General features: G+C 39.2%; 1 protein-coding gene and 1 long non-coding RNA gene across 3 annotated transcripts in view; both read left to right on the top strand.

Annotated features, from left to right (window-relative positions):
• The window catches only part of Rpl34 (ribosomal protein L34), a 535,705-nt gene that overhangs the window by 170,511 nt on the left and 338,824 nt on the right, over nucleotides 1-26,370 (top strand). The window lies entirely within an intron of this gene.
• LOC139706531 (uncharacterized) overlaps nucleotides 1-26,370 on the top strand; it is a 60,790-nt gene that overhangs the window by 23,230 nt on the left and 11,190 nt on the right. The window contains exon 4 of one of the 2 annotated variants that reach the window (XR_011708149.1): nucleotides 1,297-1,424. This is a non-coding gene — a long non-coding RNA (uncharacterized lncRNA). Of the gene's footprint in view, nucleotides 1-1,296; nucleotides 1,721-26,370 lie in introns of those variants that run through there. The other variant, XR_011708148.1, reaches the window with a different exon arrangement.

The raw sequence follows: 26,370 nt of genomic DNA, 5'->3' as shown, positions 1-26,370 counted from the left end.
CATAATTTTTGTGCAGTGAAAGAACAGGTCTAGGATGAAGTTTGGGTAATATGGGTTCTGGTCAAGCATGGAAACACAAACTACTCTGCTTCTCTTCTTTCCACGCATTGCTACTTTATTCTGTACTGTACAGTTTTCCCAGATATGCTGGAGGGAAGGACAGAATTTACTCGGTTTACACATGGAGGGTAGAAGAATGTGGATCAGGAAGAATCACTTCCCTTCTCTCAGGTGGCTCTGTGTGTGGCTGCAGTGCTTGAGTGTCTGCCCAGGTGGGTCTTGCCAAGAGGCCGGGTGGCCTAGACTGGATAGAGTTCACAGGCCTGATTCTCAGTGAATCTTCTGCTATCTGTGGCTGGGGGGGGGCCCTTAGAGTGCTTCCGCTAAGGGGAACTCTGGTCCTTCTGGATGCTACTTCCAGGCTCTGGTGCCAATGGGGAATTTTCTAGTTCACCTGGGGGCATTTAGAAAAGGCAGTGGGAGGAGAGGCCAGGGGTGAGTTCTTTGGTCTGTTCTATAGACCATCCTGATCTAGAGTGTGAAATTCTAGCTCAGGGTGTTTCTGGGAGATATATTGTAATTAACATTTTTCAGTCAATACCATTATCTCTGCAAAACTTGACATGTTTTGCAATATGGAAATAAGTGTTGCTGGCTTTACATATAAAGACCTTCTATCTCAGCTAATGTATTTCTTTACCTGGGGCTGATGCTAATGACTTCTTTTTATAATCTTACTTTTTTCTTTCATGGTTATAAAATCCTACACTATGTGTATGTCTATATACAGATACATAGATATTTTTAAATCTGTAGTACTAGTTCAGATTCTGAGTAGAAAATTCTGAATGAGAAAAATAGAACCTCAAGTTCCAAAATTGCTCTCGTTTCTAATGATGGTGTCTTTAATAGTGTGTGGAAACACCTCTTAGGAATACACAGCCTCCCTCAGGCCTATTCAGCAACAAAATAATCCCCAGGAACAATAATAAGTAATCTACTTGCCTACCACCTTCTTGCAGATATACATACTCTTCTATTTCAGGGTCAGGAACATGAAAATAGAAAGGTTGATTTTCAGAATATTGTGTCCTTGTAGAATACAGGGACAATTTTTTTTCTTTGTTAAGTATTTAATATGGGATGCTGTTTTACATTTTTTACCACTTCTCTACAAAATTGGTATATAGTTCTTCACATCTTTTAATATGAATACAAATTGTCATTACAGTATTATGAAAAAGAAAGACATCTAATACATACATTTCTTGCACTGCTTTCTTTTTCTTCTTCCAGGGAAACCAGTTCGGCTATTAAGGGAGCCTCTCAAGACAAGATAAGGCGAGGTTTCAGAGAGAATAGCTGTTTACCATCAAAGCAAACTGGTTCCACGCAGACATGGTATATTATACACAAAGACGAAGGTAAATGCTCCATGGTTTTCATGAGTAATTTACTGTGCTTATGTAAAGGCACTGGAGCCTCTAGAATTCTTACTGATCCTATTACTTGCTTTTCTTTTGTTTAAAAAAAAAATAGCCAACTAAGCAAATGTAATTAAAAAGTCAGTTGTCTGAACCCCTCTGCACCCCCCACCATAGCTTGATGCTTCTCTGTTGTGTAAACACCTGCATATAGAGAGGAATGATTTATTCCTTCTGATAAATGCCAATTTGATAATGCCACATAATAAAAATTTACTAGCTTTTCGTTTATCAAAGAGCTTTTCTCTCTGCTCATTTTTTAAAAGCAAGAATTTTACTTGGAGTTATATATTTCTCAAGTTAATTTATATTTTATAAATATGTGAAATTATTAATTCATTCTATCTGTAGCATGTGTGGACCCTGAAGCTTATGGCAGTGCTGTTATCTGTTGTAAGGATGCAAACATGCTCTTTGATGTGTTATTCTTGGGGACTTGGGAGGATAAAGATGGAATACTCATTTGGCCCAGCTCTCCAGATGGGTTGAAAATACAGCAATGGTTTGTGTGCATTTCCATATACAATTCTACTCTGTACTATATGATAGATAACAGGAAACTTCAGGGACTAATAGACCCCTCAACCCTTTGCACTCTAGGCCCTCTTGGATGAGGAAGGGTTATCCCAGGCCACAAAATGTCCTTTCTGGCACATGCTTGCCTCTATACACCATCCCCAAATTCACTGTTTGTCATGGGGTGCACTGCCTAGGAAAAATGCCCAAGTGAATAACAATAACAATTATAACGCAGTGCCAACATATGCTAGGTCCTGTACTAAGTGTTTTATTTACATTAACTTCCTTAATACTCATAACAGTCCTGTTATAAGTATTTAGTACGCCAGACTTGCAGAGGAGTAAATTGCCCCATAAAGTGTTTACCCGTCTCTCTCTCTTATTCTCTGACCCCAACCCTATATTGTTTTAGTGGATTCAGATTATTTTTTGGCATTGAGATTAATTTTTGGTTTTGTCCTTGTATTAGTCAGTTTTCTGTTACTATTACAAATACCTGAAAAATAATCAACTAATAAAGAGAAAAGGTTTATTTTGGGTCACACTTCTGAGGGTGCCAGTCTATGATCTGTTGGCCTTATTGTTTTGGGCCTGTGTTGAGGCAGCATACTCTGGTGGGAGCATGTGGTGGAACAAAACTTGGGTAAAAGTTTTCACCTCATGAGCAGGAAGGAAAGAAGACTGGGGTCCCACAGTCCCCTTCAAGGTCATGCCTCCTATAACCTAAGGACCTCCCAGAAGGTTCTTCCTCCAGTGGTTCTGCAACTTCCCAAAGCAACACTTTGGGAGAATCAAGCCTTTAACACATGGGCTTTTGGGAGACATTCAACATTCAAATTATAGAATTCCCTTGGGCTTTATTCTTTGTTTTAGTCATTCATTCATTTAGACAACAGATATGTTTTCAGAGATACTATGTGCCAAGCACTGTGGTAGGTGCTGAAGATATAGTCATGCATCAAACAGACATAATGGCCCCACAATGCTTGGGGTCTGTTGGGAAAGGCAGACATTACATGGATCATTACAGTAGACTGCATAGGTGGGTGAGGAAATACTGGGTGCTGGGAGAAAGTAAAGCAGGGGGATCTAATCTGGTTTAAGGGTCAAACTCACTTCCCAGAAGGAGAGTGGAAGTTAATCAAGTGAAGAGAAAAGAAAATTGCTTGAGACAGAGGGAAACCCAAGGGGGAGATAGGTGAGAGGTCTGTGAGATAAGAGAACTGAAAGCCAAGGGTAAGCCTGAAGTGTGGAGCTGGAGGGAAAAGGGGGAAAGTGACACTGGAGAGGCAGCCTGGGGTGGGGGAGAGGCCCAGGATACCTCTGAAAGTTGTACCTTAAATTTAAAGGGAAGCTTTAAAGGGGGACTTGGGGAAGTGATGCCATCTATCTCACGTCTTCCAAAAGACTCTCTTGCCCTGTGGAGAATGTCCTGAAGGGGAAGCAAATGGTCTGGAAAGACCAGTTATTTGGCTATTGCAGTTATCCCCCAACTTCTGGAAATACTTCTTCTGCTACCCCAGGTGTGGGCACGCTGACAAGTTGTCTCCTCAATCAGACGCTCGACATGGTTCAAAGTGCTGCATTCCACCACAGACATGAGAAGAAGAACATGTGGAATTTGTATGGCCAGTCAGACCAATCTAATGTTCCAGTAGCCATTGTGCACAGTTGAGGAGTGCTAGGGAGAAATGGAGCTCAGAGTCAAGGCCTTTGGATGCTTGATCCTTTGTTGTTGTTACATTTAATAGACATTTTGAGTGCCAAAACCTGTTAGCACTCAAGTTTTTATCCTAGCAATAGTAGATGATGATGATAGCTACCATTTCTTGAGTACCCAATATGCACTGTTCTAGGCCTCTTATATTCTTCACTGCTGCCCTCTGAAGTTGGTTGTTGTTCTTTTGTGCTTGTACGTGTGCGAGTGTGCACGTGTGCATGTGTGTGCGCATGTGCATGGTGCTGAGGATCAAACCCGGGTTCTCAACCACTGGACTACACCTCAGACAAGTTAATAATTACTTTTCCTTCCTTGATAGTTCAGGAAGCTGAGGCAGAGAGCTTAGATTACTTAGATCACCAACATGGGCCATGATGGGCAGAGAAGGGCTCATTGGGGAAATGGGATTTGCTATGGGTTCTGGGACTCTGGTCAGGACCCTGGCCACATTTAAAAAAAATGATACTCTTTTATAATATTTTTTCCCCTTTGGTACCAGGGATTGAACCCAGGGGTGCTTAACCACTGAGCAACCTCCTCAGTCTTTTTTATATTTTATTTTAGAGACAGGGTCTCTCTGAGTTGCTAAGTTGCTGAGGCTGGCTTTGAACTTGAGCATGTGGGAAGCTTCTGAGCACATGGGAAGCTTCCTTTCTGGAGCTCCAAAACCATCTTTTCCAAAGAGGGGAGGAGAAGGGAATTAAGGAAAACAATAACTCAAACCATTAATATTAGTAAAAATAACGAACAAATTACTATGTGTATATATGTATATATATCTAATTAATAAATTAAATTTAAAACTGTTCCTTGGACATAATAGACACTACATAATTATTAGCTATTATTTTTTGTCATTTTTTTATTTACTCTTCTGTGATAAATGTGAGGTAAGAGAGCCAAACCTTCTGATCCTTTTGTTGGTTTCAGTTCACGCTTGCTTCATGTAGAAGCTCCTCATTCTGAGACTGTCCAGAATATTATTTTATTTTTACTTTTGTTCTATTGTTTTTCTTGCAATTTGGCCCCTGAATGCAAGTCATCTACTTCAACAGGTGTGACCCATTGAAATGGTCTTCCTTCAAATATTGAAGAAAAATCCTGATGTGTTGGACTTATTGACATGAGATGTTCACTTTTCAATTGATATTCATTACTTGTAGTTTCCATATTTATGAATTCACCAACTTGCTAAAACTTACTAGTAACTCCAATCCATATTTGCTATACTTTTGCACTTATTCACTCATTTTTAGTCCTGTCCCAAAGAATGAAAAATTCAAGTTGCCCAGTATACAAGTTTCCCAGCCAATGTTGAACAAGGGAAGCTCCACCTTCTCATTTCAGTTCTTTGATTTTTGCTGGGCATGAAGCACGCCAGTAATCCCAGCAATCTGGGATTGCAAGTTTGAGGTCAGCTTTGGCAATTTAGCAAAATCTTGTCTCAAGAGACAAAATAAAAAGGGCTAAGGATGTGGCTCAGTGATAAAGTGTCCCCCTGGGTTCAATCCCCAGTACCAAAAAAAAAAAAAGGTTTTGCACACTTTTCCCTTTGGCAATCAATTTAGTGCCACTTTCTTCTTCTGCTTCTCCTTCTCCTTCTCTTTCTTCTTCTTCTTGTGATTTCACTGCTTGCACTGCTTACAGTGCCCCAAGCATAGTACTGAAGGGATATCCTGTGTTCCTAAGTACAAGAAGACCATACAGATAAATATGTATGTTAGATAAGCTTCACTCAGGTGTGAGTTTAGTGCTGTTGTCCATGAATTCTGTGACCATGAATCAATAATCTATATTAAATAAGTGTCTTTAAACAGAAGTACAATGTTCTTGTTTGGATCTGGAATGTCCCCCAATGGCTTATGTACTTGAAGTCTTGGTCCCAATGTAGCAATGTCCAAAAGTGGGTCTTTTGGAAAATGATTGGATCATGAGGACTCTAACCTCATCAGTGGATTAATCCACTTGATGAATTAATTTGAATGGTTTATTGGGAGAGGATGAAAACTATAGGTAGCTGGAGCTTCGTTGGAGGAAATAGATCACTGGGCATGCCCTTGGGACTATATCTTGTCCCTGACTCCTTCTACTCTCCCTCTGCTTCCTGACTGCCATGAGCTCAGGAGCTTTTCTCTGCTACGCCTTTCTGCCATGATGTCCTGCCACACCTCAAGCCCAAAGTAATAAAGGCAGAATAAATCTTTCCTTCTCTAAGTTGTTTGTGTCAGGTATTTGGTCACAGCAAACACACACACACACACACACACACACACACACACACGTATAAAACAAGCTTGTATATTGATGTGACTAGAGGCTTGAAGGAACCAGACTTGATATTTCCCTGAAGAACAAATGCTTAGTGCTTGCTGACTCAGTGTTTGCAGTAACTTTGCAGAACATAACTTCTGCAATCAAGAAGAATCAAGTGAATTTTCCTTAGGAATAGTCAGAGTTATTTTATTTATTTGTAATTTTTAAACATGACTGTATCCATACCATCTCCCACTGCCCCAAAATGGAGTCCTCTGTATCTTGTTTGAGTGTGAAACAAGAGGCATTCCAATTCCCATAACAACCTTTCTTGGTGTCTTCTTCTTCTTCTGTTATTTAAAAGTCTAGGAGAGAAATTTTGTTTGTTTTGAGATGGGGTTTTCTTATGTTGCCCAGGCTGGCCTTGAACTCCTGGGCTCAAGTGAACCTCTTGACAGCTCTTGAGAAGCTGGGACTACAGGTGTATACCACCACACTTGGCACGAGATTTTTATTCTTTTAACTTTACATTAAATGTTGTATGTTAAATTTCATCACCATAAATCACTGGTTTGTATTAAGAAGTACTGAATTACAATTTTAGGAAAAGAAAATTGCACCCTGATTAATGATTTCTGGGTGACTTAGGAAAACATTTTCTTTTTTTTTTTTAAAGAGAGAGTGAGAGAGATAGAGGTAGAGAGAGAGAGAATTTTTTAATATTTATTTTTTAGTATTTGGCGGACACAACATCTTTGTTTGTATGTGGTGCTGAGGATCGAACCTGGGCCGCACGCATGCCATGCGAGCGCGCTACCGCTTGAGCCACATCCCAGCCCCGGAAAACATTTTCTTAACGACAAATTTTTTTCCCATTAAGTTCCTCCATGTTCTAAACACTACATTAAGTACAATATAGACATTATTTTATTGTATCCTTACAACCTCATTCCAAGGTAAATTTTATTATCTTCACAAATGACTATCTGAAGATCAGGGAGCTAGATTTGAATCCATATAATTTGACCTTAAAGTCCAAGTCATTCTACTATAGCATATGCAACAGGAACCAATTGTTCACGTTAACTGTTGTACCTTTTGTGAACTGTACAAAGCCCATTAGGAGAATACGGATGCAGTTTATTCATCTGAACTGGATGTATCACAACAGCACCTTGACTCAAAGAAAGGCAAACAATTCAAAGAGCATGAAATAGTTTGCAAATTTGACCTGTGGTTTGTTTCTTTAACCAAAAAAGAGAGATGTACAGGAAGAAAAAAGAAAGACATGTACCAGACCATTTATTCTTAGAATATTTTAATTAATGATAAATGCAAATATTTATAACTATATTTCAAAACCTGAAGAAAGCACATAGTTCTAGAAATGGCGCCTTTAGTTTCAGCATACATTGACAGCGAAACAGCAGCTGCTCTGTCACACATATAAAACAGATCTTCCTGCCGAAACTCTCATGGTAATGGTAATTAAATAGATTTTTGGTTACTCCTGTCCTATATCCTGCACTAAGTTGATTAACCTGTTTAATGAGTATATGAGAATGACCAAGGCTGACCTCACATCAAAGGGCCCCGTTGTTGCTGTGTGCTGACCTGAATTTTAATTGTGTACTTGGTTCTTTAATTGCACCCACGATGTGCTAGAGAATGAAGCAGGTTTTTAAAGTGGCAGTGGGTTTCTTTTCCCAGATGTGTTCAGTTACTTGAAATGTGCAGTATTAGATGTTGATTTGCAAATCCAGGCTCTGAACACTCCCCCTTTTTGTGAAGATTCACAGTTTAACAGTTGTCTTCAATACAGCTGGCAGTGGTGATCCGTTTAATTTATATGGTAAAACTTATCTTTATGTATTATTAAACATCACAAAGGAGTTTGAGAGGGAAAAAAATCCGTAAATAAATCAACAGTGAATACATTAGGATCCAAGTAGTCTTTGGGATTCCCTTAAGACCTACAAGCTTGGTCTTCAGTTTCCCTGAGAACCATTTCAGGCAGATGTGGCCTCTTTATTGAGTGCTGTCACCAAGGGCCAACTATTACTTCAAGCTACAAGTATCAGATAGTAGAAAAAAGGAAGCTAGTTCTTAAGTGATAATATTGATTTACAAAAAAAAAAAAAAACCCTAAAGCTCAATAGCATTGACAGCAGTCTTCTCTCCAATTCCTCTTTAATTTATTTTTGTAAGCAACCTGAAGAGGGTCTTTCAGCTATCTACTTGCAAAAGGATGAACATTCTGAACTCATTTTCATTGTGGCACTTAAAAAAAAAAAATTGTAGGTCATATACTTCTGCTGCTTAAGCCTAAGAAAATAAGTGCTCTAACTTTTTTTTCTTTTTTGCAACAGTTTTTTTTTTTGTTGTTGTTGTTCTCTCTCTCTCTCTCTCTGTTCATATTTTTTTGGTTCTCTCTCTCTGTTCATAAGGATTTAAAAAAGAAATTATGGCTACTTTAGGTGCCATATGCTTTTCTGCAATCATCTGGGGGCAAGATAGGTCCTCTGAGGGCAGGAAGGGACTCAAATGATTGGTCATCTCAATATCTCTGACAGCATTGTCCCCTGCTATTAGATGGCTCCTCCTCCAGGACAGATAGAGGGAGCTGAATTGTGAGAATGACAATGGGGGCTCCTGTGGGATCAGAGGGGGATGTCAGGGTAGGTATGTCTCTGATTTGCATTCTCCCAGCTGTCTTAGATTCTGGAAGTTGTTATCTTTTACTACTTTCCCAGCTACTTGTCTTGTTAATGTAGTTTCTTGTCCTAATACTAATCGGTAATCTGATTTTGGAAATTCATTTAATTTCTTTGGGCCTCAACATCTATATCTGTAAAAATGAGGGTTTGGACATTATCTCCAAAGCTTGTTCTAGTAAACGAGTGGTCTGCTATTTTGAGGAAGTTTTGTCAGAGTATTTGACTAAGAAGATTGTTCAACTAGTTCCTAAAATGCCCTTTTTTTTAAAAAAAAAAAGATATCTTTTGATTTTATTTCCTGATCCTCCACAAGCATTAAAAAATAAATTCATTTTATTGAGTATGGATGATTTAATGGATAGACAAAGTAGTAGGACTCAAGATAGTGCTAAAATGGTGTTGGGTTTCTCTCCCCCTCCTAGAGTTGTGATTAATTTTCTATAGAAAAATTGTCTACATGTTGGTACATTATCACAGCCAGAAACAGGCCATGTTAGGAAGGTCAGTAAAGGTGGGGGCAGTTTTTACATTTGCACTGTGTCACTGGCAAAATCCCATTAGTGGTAATTCCATCTCCACATAGAAAGCACTATATTATTTTATTGTTCAGGGAAGATTGCTAGCGCATCAGCTGGACCTCTCCTGCACACAATCAGTCAGCAGGAGGCTAAGGAATTTTTGTTCCTTGGTGTGTCTGGCCAGCACTAATCCCACGTCTAAGTGGCTAGCATTATGTTTCTTCCCCGTGTTGACTGGAGTACCCTGCCGTGGGGCCTTCTGCAGATGTTGACAATGACAGCAGAGGCTCAGAAGCACATTTCTGGGAAGGCAATGTCTGAATCCACTTCATTAGGGTGGGGAGCTGTTCTGAGGTAGCTGGTGTTAGCAGTGGGGGGTCATAGGGGGGTGTGGAAGATAAAGGGGATGGGGGAGAGGAGATCATGGATCACTGAGACCAGTGAGATACAGGTTCTTCTTTGGAAGCAGTTGTCCCAGAAATTACCTGCTCATGAGCACCCTTTCTTCTGCTTGGTTTTTGCACTTTTTTCAGGTACCTATGTCTGAACGCTCCTGATTCGTATTTTAGTCTCAACCTAACAAAGGAGGGGGAGCAGCATCAGAATGCGGATATGTTGTTATTGTTTGAATATGAAGTGTCTGTCAAAAGCTCCCATGTTGAAGGCCTGGACCTTGATGCAGCAATATTCAGGGGTAGGGATTTGGGGAAGTTTTTGGATCATGGGGCTCTGACCACACCAATGGGTCAATCACTGAGGGATTCATGTTTGACGGCATTGTTGGGAGGTGGTAGAAACTGTAGATGATGGGACCTAGTTGGAGGAAAAGGTCACTGGGGTGTGCCCTGGAAGAATATATCTTGTTCCCAGTCCCTTCTTCCTCTTTCTCTGCTTCCTGGCTGCCATGAAGTGATTGCCCTTTTCCCCTTTTCTCGCTATGATGTTTTGACTTGCCTCAGGCCCCAAAACAATGGAGCCTGCGACCACAGACTGAAACTTCTGAAACCATGAGCCAAAAATAAATCTTTCTCCTTTAAGTTGTTTTTCTCAGGAAAACAACAGTGATGGAAAGCTGTGTAACATAACATTGATCCACATGTTTCCTCATGCCTTGTGCAGAGAGATGCCCATTCTGCCCAGGGCCACAACCCCTAACCCCATCCTCCTTAAGAGGTTTCAGTAAAATTCAAGGGACTCATAGTAAAGAAGTGGAGGGAAAGTTTCTGATTGTAAACCTGAAAGCTGGCAGAGGATAATTATGTCTAGGCCTGAGCCATGAGGAAGGTAGAGAGAACGTGTGACTTACGTCAGGAGGAATGTGGGCAGATGCGCCATCATACTCCACAAAACACTGGTTCCAGAATCAACTCAGATTTCACACAGCTGCACTTCTTATTACACTTAATTGTAGGTTGAAGGGACAAATAAATATTTGACCAGAACTGTAGTTATTATTTTCTCCTATTTGGGAAAGATGGCTTAGGTGTGTCTGAGTTGTGAGGCCTCTCAGGCAAGACACTTGAAAATTGGCTCCTCAACCCTGAAGGGTTCAGCCTTGGCTACAGCACTGACGACTGGACGAACTCAGTCAAGTTCCCTGATCTCTGAGCCTCCAGTTAGCTCCTCACTTGCCACCTGGACATAGAAACACTAGCTATAAGAAATGGCCACCTTGGAGATCCAGTAAGAGCCTCTTTATGAACATATATGACAAAGTACTATGTATGTTTTAATCCTTTGCTCCAGCCATAACCACTGTAGAATGACACCATTATGCAATTGTGTATTAGCCTCATTCTAAATTCCATTTTTTTCTCCTATTTTTGTTTCTTTATTTCTTTTCCACTTCCAATTTGTAAATATGCTGAATATTTAATTAAATTTTGGGAAAAGATAGGATCTAATTTTGGGGTTTTTTTCCATATTATTTTTTGGTGGAGTATGATTATACACAGTGGTGGTGTTACCGCTGTTGACCGGTGACGAGTTCTTGCTTTCCCAATGTTGAAGAATAACACCAAAGAAGCACGCCGAGGCAAGGTCAGAGTAGAAATTAGAAGTTTATTAAAGGACAGCAGAAAAGACTTCTCCCGGAGGAAGAAGGGGACCCAAGAGGTGGAATCCGTGGAAGGGATGTTGTCTCCCCTTTTTATAGTTCTTTCAGTGATGGAATGTAGGTGGGAAGGACCGAGGGGTGGGACACAGGTGGGCCAAAGAAGTAATCTGGTCAGGAAGGACTTCTGAGTCAGCACCTTTTTGCTGGGGGCTGTTCATTAACCTTTCTTTGAGGTGGACTTTGGCCTAGGGCCTTTTCGGGACTTCATTAACATTCCATGAGTTGTCCTGTGTTTTCCCTGAGTCATTCTCCGCACGGCCTCCATTTTAGATTTCACTGATATTAGACCCATATTAGACCCGATTTACCTAACTACACTGACTACCTAACTTTAAATCTGGCTTCAGTGGCATTTGTTGTTACATATTTATACATGCACATGATATAACAATATAATTTAGCCAGTATCATTCCCCAGTAGTTCCCCTTTCCCTCCTGTCTTCCCTCCCGCTGGTCTCTTTCCTCTATTGATCTCCCTTTGATTTTCATGAGATTTCCCCTGTTTCTTTTCCTTTTCCTTTCTGACATCCACATATGAGAAAAAACATACAATTCTCCACTTTCTGAGTTTGTCTTGTTTTGCTTAAAATAATGTTCTCAAGTTCCATACATTTTGATAGGACCTAATTATTATTTTGCTAGTTGAGTGCCAAAAAGAATTAGAAAGATACGTGATGCCAACCTTCCCTACTTTACCACCAACCCAGGGTCAGCCTTGCTAGCTTATACCAACCTCAATCACTGAATTCTAATATGTCAAACATCATCTGTGACCCGTAACTTCCTATCACTTTCTAGGGGAGATGATACTTGGTCAGTGTTTACCTGGCTGCAAAGGTCAGTTATATTGGTTACCCAGGAAAGGACAGACCTGGGTTTAAGGCCTGTACAGTTCAGGGCCACTAGTGTGGTGGGCTTTTTCACTGATGTTGTAAAGGCCATCTTTTTGTGGAGACATTTCCTAATTCATATACCTAGAAATGCTAGGAGAAACCCATTTATTCTTTCCTTGAGTAGTTAATGAATCCCTGCCACTTACCAGTCACTATGGCTTATATCACTATGGTAATGTAAGAATGAATAAGTGATGGCCTCTGTCTCCTGGGAATGCAGGGTCCAATAGAGATACAGCTATGTAGGTGACTAAGCAGCTGAATGGTAGAGGAGATATGGTAGAGCTCTTGTGAGCACAATCCCTGGATTGGCCTGCTCTGTTAATCTCCAGTTGAGGGTCCTTGGCCACCAATTTCTCCATGCCTTGGTGTCCCTATATATAGAGAGGGATTACTCATGGTGCTTACCAAATAGGGTTATGGTGAGGATTACTTGAGATCAGACACTTAGAATACATAGAACAGTATCTGGCATCTCAGTAAATCCTTGGTAGAGGATGATGACGGTGGTGATGAGAGATGCTCCAGGTTGGGATCAGAGGAAAGCCTGTCAGTTGTGTCCAGGAGGCTGAGGAAGGCACTGAAGAATTGATCTTGCTGGGTGGAGGAGCAGGAACACTCTTCAGGGGTGAATTCAGCACACAAGCACAGGTAGGATAGAGAGAAAGATGTTAGGTAAGAGCTACTGTCAGTTCATGAATTCTGAGCTCTGTGCCAAAATAGAAACAAGCATGCCATGTTTCTGTCTCAAGGACATTTTGTTTGTTACCACACAGAAAATTGGCTGGGCTGGGAAAAAATATGGTCTGCAAGCAAAGGCTTTTGTCAAATAGATATAATCAGTGCCTATAGCAGCAGGGGAGTTGATAACAAGGAACACTTCTCTAGTTAACTCCTGCTTGGGAAAAATGTTTGTTAAGAAAATGAAGGTTTAAGTAAATCTGAATGAATTGGATAAGTTGATAATGTGGTCTGAGCTTCGCAAATTATTTTTTAGCCCTCCACTTCTCTTTAAGACTAAAACCAAACCTAAATAAACAAACACAACTATCAAGTCCCAAGAAGACTGACAACTCTTAAATGATATCAATGTTGGGAAGGGACTGAGATAAAAAAAAAAAAAATCCCTGGTCTTTTCTATCCTTCTTCTTCCCAGAAAAATATTCCTTAAAAAAATGGGAGACATCAAATGCTGTGATTCTCCAAAATGACAGAAATGATTAAAAATGAAACCAATGACAGGTAGTGAGAAAAAGCCTCACTGAACTTTTGCTTGTACATAAATAAGTTTATTTATTTATAATTTAGTTCTTCTGTTTGAAAACATTGAATTCCCAAACAGAATAATTGGTTTAAAATTAATGTGGTTTATTAACAATTAAAAGTGATAACCCCAGCCGAAGAAGATTGGAGGTGAAATGTTGGGTTTCCTTTGATAGGTAGAGTAATTACAAAGTGTGCTTTTGAAGTTCAAGAAGACAGCCTTAGGACACAACATTTTTAAAGTAAAAATTGGCTTGCACTCTGTTCAAGTGATTTATTTTGCACTAAGAAATGGGTGTGAGACATGATGTGATTTAAAATTTCATCCCTTGATGGAACTGCTTGAGGGTGACATGATTTTCTTCTTTTTTCTTTCCTCAGCCTGCTCAGCCTATGAAGTTTCCTATCTAAAAGTTAATCTTTTGAAATTCCTTAGGAATTTAAGGAAACCTAATCTTTTGGTGTGTAAACAAAAGGTACTAAGTATCTTGTTCTCTCTCTGACACTCAGGAGCTCAGGAGCCGCCAGGTAGCAGCTGGAGGGGCCTACTGCTTACTAAGGCAAAGCCAATTCAGCCAGTCTTGTTTTGTTCCCCAAATGTCACTGTTCCATTAAAAATGTTCTTTCTCTCTCTAAGAGGCCTTGAAAGGTGTGGGGGATTGAATAGAAAAGGTGGAACATAGTTGAAGAGGAAAGTTAAAAGGAATCAGGATTTCATTATAATGGAAGACTGGATTACTGAGAGAGGAAGGCCTTGAGGAAAGGTGAACAAGAGTTTGAAAATGTTTTGATGGCACAGATATTTTACATATTTCAGTGAGTGCTGCCTCTCTCTTCCACCAAGGCAAAGGCATGCATTTATCAGACTTTAAAAAGTTTTCAGTCATCTGTTTATGTAAAGAAGAAAGGTAGGTGAAAACAACTCGTCTATTTTAGCATGCTAGCAAATGCTTCAGAACTGGCTGTCTGCAGAGAGGTGGGGCAGGCCCTGGTATTTGTCAATTTCTCTGGTGTAAATGCTTTCACTGTGATGGGAACATCTAAGTTGAGAAGAGATACACAGTAGCTCACTCCAGCAGATGCAATAGACATACATAACACTAAGGATGTAGAAAATAGTAAAATGTAGTTTTAAAAGGGACAGTGGTGGTGATATTTAAGTACTCATTAACTCTGATTTTAACATAATTTAATTGTATGTGTAATATAATTTTTAGTAGTGGCTGTTTTTAACACCTGGCCTATAGCTTTCTTAAAAATTTAAGCTGGCTCTCAGCACACCACTAAATACATATATGACATACTCAGAAGGAGTTTGGAAAAGTCACACCCCTGTAGTAGTAATCACCTCTGGGGTAGGGGAGTGGTAGTGTGTAGAAGGGGACCTTGACCATTTGCTTTATGTACTTGCAAAGAGTGAATATGAAAGAGACATAAGATATCTGTTGTTCTCATGCCAATACCTCCTTCCTTTTTTTACACCAGAGCCCAAGCCCCTGACTTGGTATGGCTCAATGGGAGGGTATTGATTAGGAACTAAAATTTATCTTTCTTCTTCTTCTTCTTTTTTTTTTTTTTTAAACTGGAGATGGAACCTAGGGGCACTTAACCACTGAGCCACATCCCCAGCCATTTCTTTTATCTTATTTAGAGACAGTGTCTTATGGAGTTGCTTAGTGCCTCACTAAGTTGCTGAGGCTGGCTCTAAACTCACCATCCTCCTGCCTCAGCCTCCCAAGCTGCTAGGATGATAGGCATGCACCACCAAACCCAGCAAAAAAACTTACCTTTCATTCTGGTTTGGCCTTTCACACACTGTATAACTGAGAGCAAGTTATTCAACCTCTCTGAGCTTCATCATCTTTTTTTGTCAAATGAAGATACATGGATTTTATCTCTAAGAGTCCATAGTTCTAACCTTCACATTTCTGATTTTTTATCCTATCACTCAATAGATCTACAAGAGATCTGGAGCATTCCCACAGACTGAACTTTCTGTGAATTCAAAACTCACCCCTTGTATTATGTATTTTATTTCCTGACTTTTCAAAAAAGATTATGGACTTGAAATTCATGGTCAGTGTTGAGCATCACAAAAGTTGGCTGGGTCGAGAAAACTGAGGTTTGGAAGTGAGTTTCAAGATATTCCAGGAGCTATTGTCTGGTTTGCTCCCATCTTGATAGGCATGATGGCTTGCAGGCTCATTGATAAAGGTGTGACCTGAAGGAACATGGAACTGACCTGAACATCACTCTGCATGGAGTTAACATTAGTCTTGACCAGTCAAATTAGGAATTTGACTTCCAATCAAAATAATGGCATCACTTGCATTGTTTTTTTTTTAAATTATTATTTATTTTTGGCAGTATTGGGGTTTGAACCCAGGGGCACTCTACTTCTGAGTTATATCCCCTTGTTTTTAATTTTTTATTTTGAGACAGGTTCTTGCTAAGATGCCAAGGCTGGCCTCAAACTTTTGATCCTCCTTCTCAGCCTCCCAACTCAGCCAGGATTATAGGCATGTGCCACCATGTCTAGCTGTTTTTATTTTTAAACTAACAACAGTTGATATTTATTATAGAAAATTTAATACATGCAGATGAGCAAAGAAGAAAAATCGAAGATCACTAATATTAAAATGTGCAATTTTCCTTTTTTTTGACTTTTGTTTTATGTACATGTAAAGGTTTTTTTTAAATGACATCATACTTCTTGAGACTCAGACTCAGAGCCTGGGTTCTGAAGCCAGAACTGGCTCCATCCCTTGGAGCTATCGTGTGACCTTGGGCAATTTACCCTGACACTCTGAGCCTTAGTAAAAGGAGAAAAATAGAATCTACCTTGTAGGATTGTGGTGAGAATTAAGTGAGTTAATTTATATGTAATCTTTATAGAACAGTGCTCAGCATACAACTCAATATACAATAGCTTTTTAAATTATGTTCCATTAGAGTGATGCACCACGTTTACTAATGTCTTACTAATGGATATGATTTTAAGTTTTTCACAATCAAGATGAAATCTCTTATAAGTTATAACCATGTACATCCTCAGAATAGATTCTCAGATGTGGAATGGCTGAGTATGCACATTTTAAGGTTTGAAACATATATTATGCAAATTAAAGTCCTCCTTATACACAGCCAACTAAACATCCTTGTAAGTGCACAAGCATGTCCTATCTCTCCCTCTTATCAATACTGGTGAATGGGTTGGGTTTTCACATTTCCTTATCAAAATAAGAACTCCAGTCCATTTCCATAATATATACAAATCTATGCTCTCCATCTTAAATGCAAAATAAATGCCCTGAGATACTATTAAACTGTAAAAATTAATTAATTTTGAAGGCAAGCATTTTTTTTTTTCAGGAATTAATTCACTAGGTTGTACCTAGGCATGGATATTCACCAGTGTTAAGTTACCCCCAATCCCATTACTGGGCAGGAACAGACACAAACTGCATCTGAAAAACCAGTCCTTGCTCAGCATGAAGGGCCAAGGATCCTCCTGTCTCCCCTTCCCAGCCTTATTGGACCTGCAGATTCCCTCAATTCCCCATGGCTTTGATGCAGATCCTTTACCTTGCATGATGGGTGGAGGCTATTGGCGTCCTTGGTGGTTCTTCTTTGTGTTTGAGAAGTGTGTTAGCACAGATCATGCCTAGCCTGACAGGGACACTGATGAGGGAATGTTTCAACAAGCAGTGTGTCAACCAGGGCACTTAACCACTGGTTTCTCCCACAGCCCTGGAACTGGAGATAGGAGACTATGGGATCTGAGGCTGCTCTCCACAGATGGAATTTCTTCTTCTTCTTCAAGGAAACCCAAGTTTTGCTCCTAAGGTCTTTCAGCTGATTGTACGAGGCCACAGGTTATTGAGGATGAGCCCCTTTATTTAAAACCAACTGGTTGTAGATGCTACATCTACAAAGTACCCTAGATTAAAACCTAAATCAGTGCTTAATAATTGGGTACATCAACCTAGCCAGGTTGACAGACACAATTGACCATAATAGACAGTCACAAGAAGCCAGTGTTTACGAATAGTGGCCTGACTCCTGCTTCCCCGGTCCCTAAGTCCCCTTTGAACTCCATACTAGACAATGCACAAGATTTGTGAGATGACTGGGAGTTGTCCTTAGCCAGCTGCTCTCCTGAGAGAGGAGAGCACTAACTTCTCCTCACAGGAAGCAAGAGGCAACTTGTCACCCCATTTGCATTTGAGATGACTTGGAAATTCAATTTCTCAGCCTCATGTAATAAATGACTTTGGAGAGAAGTCTAGAACTGAATATTTATTCTAAGGACCATAGTATGAGGGGGAGCACAGAAGATATAACTATGCTTTCTAATAGAGTCCCAAGGTGAGTTCAGAGACGCAGTCTTTCCGTGGAATAATAAGTAATAGGCGAAAGATGAAGAGTTCATCGTCAAAACAAAAAAAGGGGGGGTCAGGGGGGACAGGGTTTAAGTTAAACATATTTCTTTACAGAAAACCCAAAAAAGTGTAGGTTAACGTGTGCAGGGACTCTTGGAAGGAGGTTCTGGGATGTAATATTTGTGAAGCTTACTTGATTGTGGGATCAGTTTTTTGCTGAGCACATTTTGAGTCTAGTATCCCATGAAATACTTTAGGAAGAGGTGTTATAATTTATAGTGTTAGCTGACCACAATACAAATGGAATAAAATTTCTTCCAGATTATCCCACGTACTGCCATTTTGCACCACTGGATTCTACACAGAGGTGTGTTTGTTGAGAAGTTCCCTTCAAAGATCCTATTGAACACCCTTATTTTTTGAGTGCACATTATGTGCCAGTGCTGGAAATATGGGGCTGCATGAGACTCACACAGACCCTCACCTTATGGAGCATGTGTCTTTTTCTAGACATGCATTCCATGAGGAAGTGACCCCTCGGATTCCTTAGCTGTTCCGGATGGAGCCCCAACAGATCTGCCGTCAACTCTGGGGCACAAATTTCCTGTAGGTTAAAGGATTCTAGAAATGGGACCATGTGTCCAAACAAACAGTCTGTGCCTTGGCAGGAGGAAGAGAGTGCTAAGAAAATCATATCCATTTTGCCAGGGAACAAGATCAAAACCAGAAAAAAAGAGAATCCTTTCATATGGGGTGGGCAGATTGGCAGAAAGCAGTTCCTCTGAGGTTGATGGAAATAAAAGGTGGCCAGTCTCCCCTTTCTTACTGCCAATACTTTCTCTTGACAGCCAGAAAGATCCTTAACTGAAAACCTTGAATGTGGTGACTTTTTTTTTTTTTTTTTCCCAGTGCTTGGGATGGAACCCAGGGCTGTATGCATGCTAAGCAAGTGCTCTTCTGCTTACATCCCTAGCCCATTGAATGTGAGAAGATGCAAATAACTAAAAACCGAGTTCTTTCACAGCCATATTTAGTTGCAAGGCCATCCAGGAATGCCTATATCCAAAGTTCTTATCTCTGGGTCCCTAGTCAGTCTCATTTTGCTAAAGGAGAATTTTAGTCAAGATGAGACATTCTTTGTGGATCTAAAGGGAATGCCGGACTGGGGCTATAGCTCAGTGATAGCATGCTTGCCTAGCACGTGTGAGGTACTGGATTAGATTGTCAGCACCACATAAAAATAAATGAATAAAGTAAATGTATTGTGTTCATCTATAACTTAAAAAAAGAGTAGAAATGCCTCATTTTCTGTTTTATGCAGAACTGCTCCTTCCTTGGCTTGCCTTATCTTATGGTTAAGCTCATCTAGGCCAGCTGCAACTTAGCTAGCCAGGCCTGGTTGGGAGTACACCTGCAGGTTGCTAGAGAAACCTCCTGGGAAGGTGCTTATGGACAAAATGGAGGACACTCTCCAAGAGTGTCACAGGGGAGACAGAAGGGACACCCAAGGCAATCCTTCCTTCTACCTTACCCTTGTCATAAATCAACAGACTTGTATTGACCATTTCTTTTATAAAATGCATAAAACAAGGGTATTTTAAGATAGGTTAAATATCTTGACAGTAGAAATTCACCTCAAATTGGAAAATTATAAGTGGATGTTTTACCAAGTTGAAATTGGATGTGGGCTTGAAAGTTGTTTCTTTTATGTTCACTCCAGTTTCCAGTCTCTGCCTTTTCAGCCCATGCTTGTAATAGCTTCCATTTGTAGGTGCAGTCACACCCCGTTCTTAAATCAGTTCTGATCAGGACAGTAAGCAGGTTCAGTACCTTTGGCTTATCAGGTTGTGGGGCATGACTTAATCTTGTTTTAGAGATGAGTACTTATCTGCCCATTCAGCAGTAGCTTTCCCTTGATATTGTCCCTCTAGTGATTTCTACTCCATCCCCTCCTGAGGTTTAAATTTCCTTGACATTTCTTCTTTTAGATCTCTTAGTAGTGTGCAAAGAATACTGTTTAACCTTGTAGGAGTCAGTCCTAGAGCGAATCAATTTCTTAACCAAAATGACACTCAATCCAAGAAAAAGTGATCTAACTGATGAAGGGTATTTCCTGTAAAGTTGAGACACGACCACATGAAACTTTGTGGCATTGGTTAGTGATGCATGCTTAAGGACCAGTCTATAGGTTCAAATCCTGTATCTGCCACTTAGTGACTGGACAATCTTTGGCAAATCATTTAGTCTCTGTGCATCTTGGTTTTCTCATTTATAAATATGTATATAAGTTCATAGAGTTGCTGTGAGTATTAAATTAATTGTAAACCCCTTGGAATAGTATGTGTCACATAGTAAATGATCTATAAAGTCGGCTTTTGTTACTATTATTATTTTCCTGGTTGATCACTAATTTGAGTCCTGGAGTAGGAGAGGGATAGAGGTGTGGGAAATACTTTTCTGGACTTTCCAACTCATACTAGCATTTCACACTTGCAGAGAGTTCAGGTTTGACCCTGGAAAAGTGTCCACCTCCCAAATCTGCTATAATGCTTGTTCAGTTAGAAGTTAAAACATGGTCCATTGTAATTTTGAGTGCAAAGTAAGGATTGTCACCATTGTACAATGTACTCCAGCACTGAATCCATTAAGCAGCAGCTTTTAGGGGAGGGGACAGGCATTCTCTTACCCCATTTACTGCTGGAGCACCGCCTGGTTGGGTACCCCTCCCCACCTTTGAACATTGAGCTTTGAACTGTTGCCTAACACTCTAACACCTTTTCTTTAAGAAGACTCCTTAATTTGACTATTACCTGCAGGGAAATCTACTTGCCAAAAATTCCAACAGTAACTATGGGCTGAGATCTTGGGGGTAAATTAGTATTGGATTTCTGGGCAATTTGCCCTAAATGCTAATGTATAAAAATGCACCTGGATAAGGACATTTTTCTTCTGAATCACAGATTCATGATCTAATAAACTTTTACTAACAAGAATAAAAATGTTGGCTTTCTTTGCTCAAAACTAAGTACATTAAATAGTGCAACCTGGATGACAGTTTGAAGGTAGAAATTCAGTGGCATTCACCTTTTTATCCCTTATAGCTCCTAGCCCAGGGCCTTGAACATGTGGATGCTCCAGATAACAATGTACTGCAAAGATGTATAGTGGGATCATAGAATCCTGGGTTAAAATTCTAGTTCTGCTGCTTATTTTCTAGTGGTGGGGTCTTGAGGAAGTGTTTTACTTACCTGAGAACCAGTTTCTCCTTCCCAAGGCTGGGGATAGATAATAGTACCCTTTTAAGGTTCTTTCTTTAAAAAAATGTTTTTATTAGTGCATCGTAGTTATACATAATAGTGGGGTTCATTTTGACATAATCATATGTGCATGGAATGTAATTTGCTTCATTTCAGTCTCTAGTGCTTCCTCTTTTCCTCCCTTTCTCTCCCCCCTTCCTCCCCTTCTTGTAGCTGCTCTATTAGTCTACCTTCTATTTACTTATAGTTTTTAAAATTGGTGCTTTATAGATATATATAAAGGTAAATTTCTCTGTAATATATTCATGTATATGCATAGTGTAATTTGGTTAATTTCATTTCAAATTTAAGGTTCTATAACTCTGAAGAAAATAATATAGGTAAAGTACCTGAATCCGGGGTTCTTTCTCTATTCCAGGGACTCTTGAGAAACTTACTTTGCAATACTTGATTTTAGAAACTTGTTTTTTTTGTTTGTTTGTTTTTGTTTTTTGTGGTGCTGGGGATTGAACCCAGGGTGCCGCAGTCTGGCTGGGCACAAATCACGAGCCACTGAAGCAGGAACAAACTTTATTTTTGAACTGCAGGAAAACACTTCACACGGTTCCCAGGGAATCCTCCCGAACGCCACGCGGCTTGTCCAGGAACCCCCAGCTGGAAATATCTCTCCCGGAAATCCCTCCTCCTGCACTTCCCCAACCAATGGGAACTCTCGGGGAATCCCCGGAAATCCCCACGAGAACTCTAAAATAGTGCGAGAACTCAAAAGTAGCGGCAGAGGCGGATAGTAATGCCTCGCCTGTCAATCAATACTGTTGGCAAAATGCCAGGGGCCATGCAGACTCTGCCGGTGGCTCTCAGCACCAGGGCCTTGTGCATGCAAGGCAAGCACTCTACCATCTGAGCTATATCCCTAGCCCAATTTTACAAACTTTTAAAAAATCAACTATCATTAGAAAATAACTTCTTCCTAACCTAATTTGTTTTCGTAAGTCATAGAGATAAATTGCATTTATTTTTTTGTGACTGAGCTAAAGACAAATGAAAAACTGGTTTTGCCTTTGGTAAAACTTAACCATTATTTTTTAAGTAGAATATAAGTTATTCTTAACCACTTTTTTTTAAAAAGAGAGAGAGAGAGAGAATGTTAATATTTATTTATTTTTTTTTAGTTTTTGGCAGACACAACATCTTTGTTTGTATGTGGTGCTGAGGATCGAACCCGGGCCACACGCATGCCAGGCGAGCACGCTACCGCTTGAGCCACGTCCCCTGCCCCTCTTAACCACTTTTATGAAATTATTAACTCCTTGTTTAGGGGACTGGAGGTTGAACCTGGTAGGACATTTTACCACTGAGCCACAATCAATGCCTTTTAAATTTTTTATTTTGAGACAGGGTCTTACTGAGTTGTTGAGTGCCTTGCTAAATTTTGGAAGATGACTTTAAACTTGCATCCTCCTGTTTCAGCCTCGTGAGTTGCTGGGATTACTGGCGTGCATCCCACTGTGTAGGGCTTGAGTAACATTTTGCTTTATATCATTTGAAAAGTCAATGCTTAGTCCAAGCTTCTAGGTAGAAAAACCAGGCTACTTATCAAGAAAGATAATCAGATTGAAATTGTTCTTTTTATCTGCAGACTTTTGCAAGTTAAGATAGATTTTAAAGAAAAATGTTCATGACTCCAGAATTCCACACACAGTCAAGCCGTCATTCCAGTGTGAAGATGTGAAAACTCACAGGTAACAGACATGTTACCTGCATAACTTTTATTTTTATTTTTTTAAAAGTTATTCAAGGAAGTACTATAGCCAAATCAAAAAGAAACCAGAATAAAGAAATCAAGAAGGGAAGTCAAGATATATAGCATAGAATGGTGAGTATAAAATTTATAGTAATTGACCAGGTGTAGTGGACACATGCCTGTAATCCTAGCTTCTTGGGAGGCCAAGGCAGGAGCATTACAAGTTCAAGGCCAGCCTGGACAACCGCATCTCAAAAAGAAAAAAAAAAAAGTAGCTGATACTATAGCTATAAAGTTTAATGCAAACTTTATGTATTTTAATGTCAGAAGTAACAAATTTTAACAATAAATAGTCTGTAACTAAAATTTCTTTTTACTTCAGTGAAGCCTAAGAGATGAAAAAGGAATTGAAATTCTGCTCAAGATCTGATATTGATAGTTGTGTGGAGTTAGGATATGGATCCTGAATATTTGATTTTGATGTAAAAATTCATTTATATTTGTGAGAGTAAAAAGGCAAAATCTATTAAAGAAGAAAAGAAGCAAAAAGATAAATTGAAAGCACAAGACAGGTAGCATAAATAAGACTAAGTCAATAGCAAGACCATGTAAGTAGTTAGAATAAATATTCCAGGTTAATTCTTCTCCTATACCACTCACAGTATACAAACTAAAAAGCAAAATCTTCATGTGAGTGAAAAAGTAAGACCATTACCTATCTTTTGTTGATTTATTTTTAATTGATACATAAAAACATAAAAATTGCACATAATAGTGAGGTACCATGTAAGGTTTCAATACATGCATAAAAATGTTTAAATTAGGTTAAGTGTATTTATGTCCTCAAATGTTTGGGGTTTCTTTGTGGTGAAAAATTTCAAAATCTCTTCTACTTTTGTTTTGAAGTGTTCAGTTTATAAAATTTGTTATCTGTAGTCACTACTGTGCAATAGCTGGAAGTTTTGTTTTTGTTTTTGTTTTTGCTACTGAGGATTGAACCCAGGGTTGCCCTACCACTGAGCTACATCCACAGCCCTTTTCATTTTCTTTTTGAGGCAGGGTTTCACTAAGTTACCCAGGCTGGCCTTGAACTTGTGATCTTTCTTCCTCAAAACAAGAGTACTTACAAATTAATGAGAAAGACACAAACACTTCCAAAAAAAGAACAAGTTATATATACTAACAGGTAGCTCATGAAATAATACATACAATACATACAAATGTCCATTCAACATACTGAAAGATCTTTGGCTTCTTTATATGCAAAGAAATGCAGATTAAAATGGTGTTCTATTTTTTTACGTAACCAATTGGCAATGACTTAAAACAAGAATTATAGTATTCAGAATTTGCAAGTATGTGAGGAAATCAGTCCTCACAAATACTCCTGGTGGAAATGTGGATAGATATAATATTTATTTTTGGAAAGAAAATTGTCAATGTAAGTGAAAATTTTTATATGGGCCCATTTTCCAGGCATTATTCCACAGAAACCTTCACATGCATGCACAAAGAAGTACTTATAAAAATATTTAGTTGAATATTATTTGTAATAGAGAAATATTAGAAGTAAGCTATGTGTTCATCAACAGAAATCAAATTTTAGCACATGTATAAAATGGAGTAATATTATAAATACAATGAAATGCATCTATTAAGAAAAATGATGTAACCAATAAGATGGAACAATTTCCATTACATACTGATGGAAAATAAAAAGCAAATTTTACAGCAGTATATGTAGAATGAATTTGTTCACTTGTTCATTGTAAAAAGTACCAGAAAAAAACAAGAGACTGGTAACAATGTTCATCTCTGGAGATGAGTTCAAACCATGGAACTGAATGCAATTATTTAAGACAAGCAAGAAGGAAGAGAAAAAAGCCCAAGAATAGGAAAATGAGTCATGAATATTTAAGGATAGGAAACCAGGTCTGTGCTATCCATCCATCCATCTATCCACTCACAAGCAATGAGTGACTACTGTGTGCTCAGTGCTGTACTTCATGATGAGGACACAAAGATGAATATTAGGTACAATTTCTCCCAGGCACAGAAGAAGATCTTGAGAGGCCCTTAGCATAGAAATGATCATGGTATGCCCTCTTTAGGTAATCCAAAGTGATAAGAATGGCAAACCACAAAGAGCCCAATAAATAAAGTTGCCCCCTACACAAAATGTTCAAGTTCAAGTGCTTGAGGATAAAGAACAATTTTACAGTTAGGATTTGATTTCTTGGTAACTTTTGTCAGAATCATTTTTGTACAGAGTAAAACCTGAACCCACTGACTTGGAAAGGGAATATAAGGTGAGAAAGTAGAAAGAATTGGTGTCTCTTTCAAACTATTAATGCTGAAGGGAAAAAGAGGCTTAGAATTTGAAAGGTGTTGAAAGGGAAACATTTTTGTGGAATGAGAGTCTTCAACTTGTTTGTAGGAAGAGAAGAAGGAACACTGTAGAAAAGAATGCCGATCTAAGAAGAAGAAGAATGGCTGATTTATCAGGGCCAGAGGGAACTTGAGTGGGCTGGAGGTGGGTGTTATGGTTTAGACATTGTGTCCCCAAAAAGCTCATGTGTGAGACAGTGCAAGAAGGTTTAGAGGAGAAATGACTGGATTATAGTCTGATGGGATTAACTGGGTGGTAACTGGAGGCAGGTGGGGTGTTGCTGGAGGAAGTGGTTCATTGGGACCATGGCTGTGGGGTATATATTTTGTATTTGGAGAGTGAAGTCTTTCTGCTTCCTGATCACCATGTGAGCTGCTTTCCTCTGCCATACTCTTCCTCCATGATGTTCTGTATCACCTTGAGCCCCGAGGAATGGAGCCAGCCTTCTATGGACTAAGATCTCTGAAACTGTGAGACCTCAAATAAACTTTTCCTCTTCTATAATTGTTCTGGTTAGGTCTTTTAGTTACAGCGGTAAAAGAGTTGACTAAAATTGTGGGTTTAACTCTTTTCCCCTAGTTTACCTGTTCCTCAGCCTTTTCAATACTCTTGTTCCTTGGTCCTCTGTTTTCTCAATTGACCTTTCCTATTGTGTTTTCCATCTTTAGTCATCCTTCTCTTCAGTTACTTTCTTACTTCAACATCTAGCTTCCTCATATTTCTATTGGATTCTTCTGGGGGAAAAAAAATCCACCCCATTTCAGTGTCACAGTCCTATCTTCTTTTTTATTCATGCTGCTGGGAAAAATTATGTAATGTTCATTATAAATTCATAATCTTATTACTCACTTGGGCCCCCTACTGCTATACTGTTTTAAAGGGTCTTCTGATGTTTTTTTTAAATAAAAAATAATTTATATAATAAGTTGGAAGATGATGAATAGTTTGGAAAAAAAAGAGTACATAAAGCAGGGTAAATGCAAGAACAGAACAGAAGGGAGAGTGGAATTTTAAATATGGTGGTCACACCAATGAAACCCATTATTGTGTATAATTAAAATGCAGCAATAAAAGAAAAAATTTGGCGGTCACAGTAAACCTCACCAAGAAGGTGA

This window comes from Marmota flaviventris, chromosome 7 (assembly GCF_047511675.1).
Source record: "Marmota flaviventris isolate mMarFla1 chromosome 7, mMarFla1.hap1, whole genome shotgun sequence".
In the NCBI taxonomy this organism is placed as follows: domain Eukaryota; kingdom Metazoa; phylum Chordata; class Mammalia; order Rodentia; family Sciuridae; genus Marmota; species Marmota flaviventris.
This window is presented reverse-complemented; position numbering and strand designations above follow the sequence as displayed.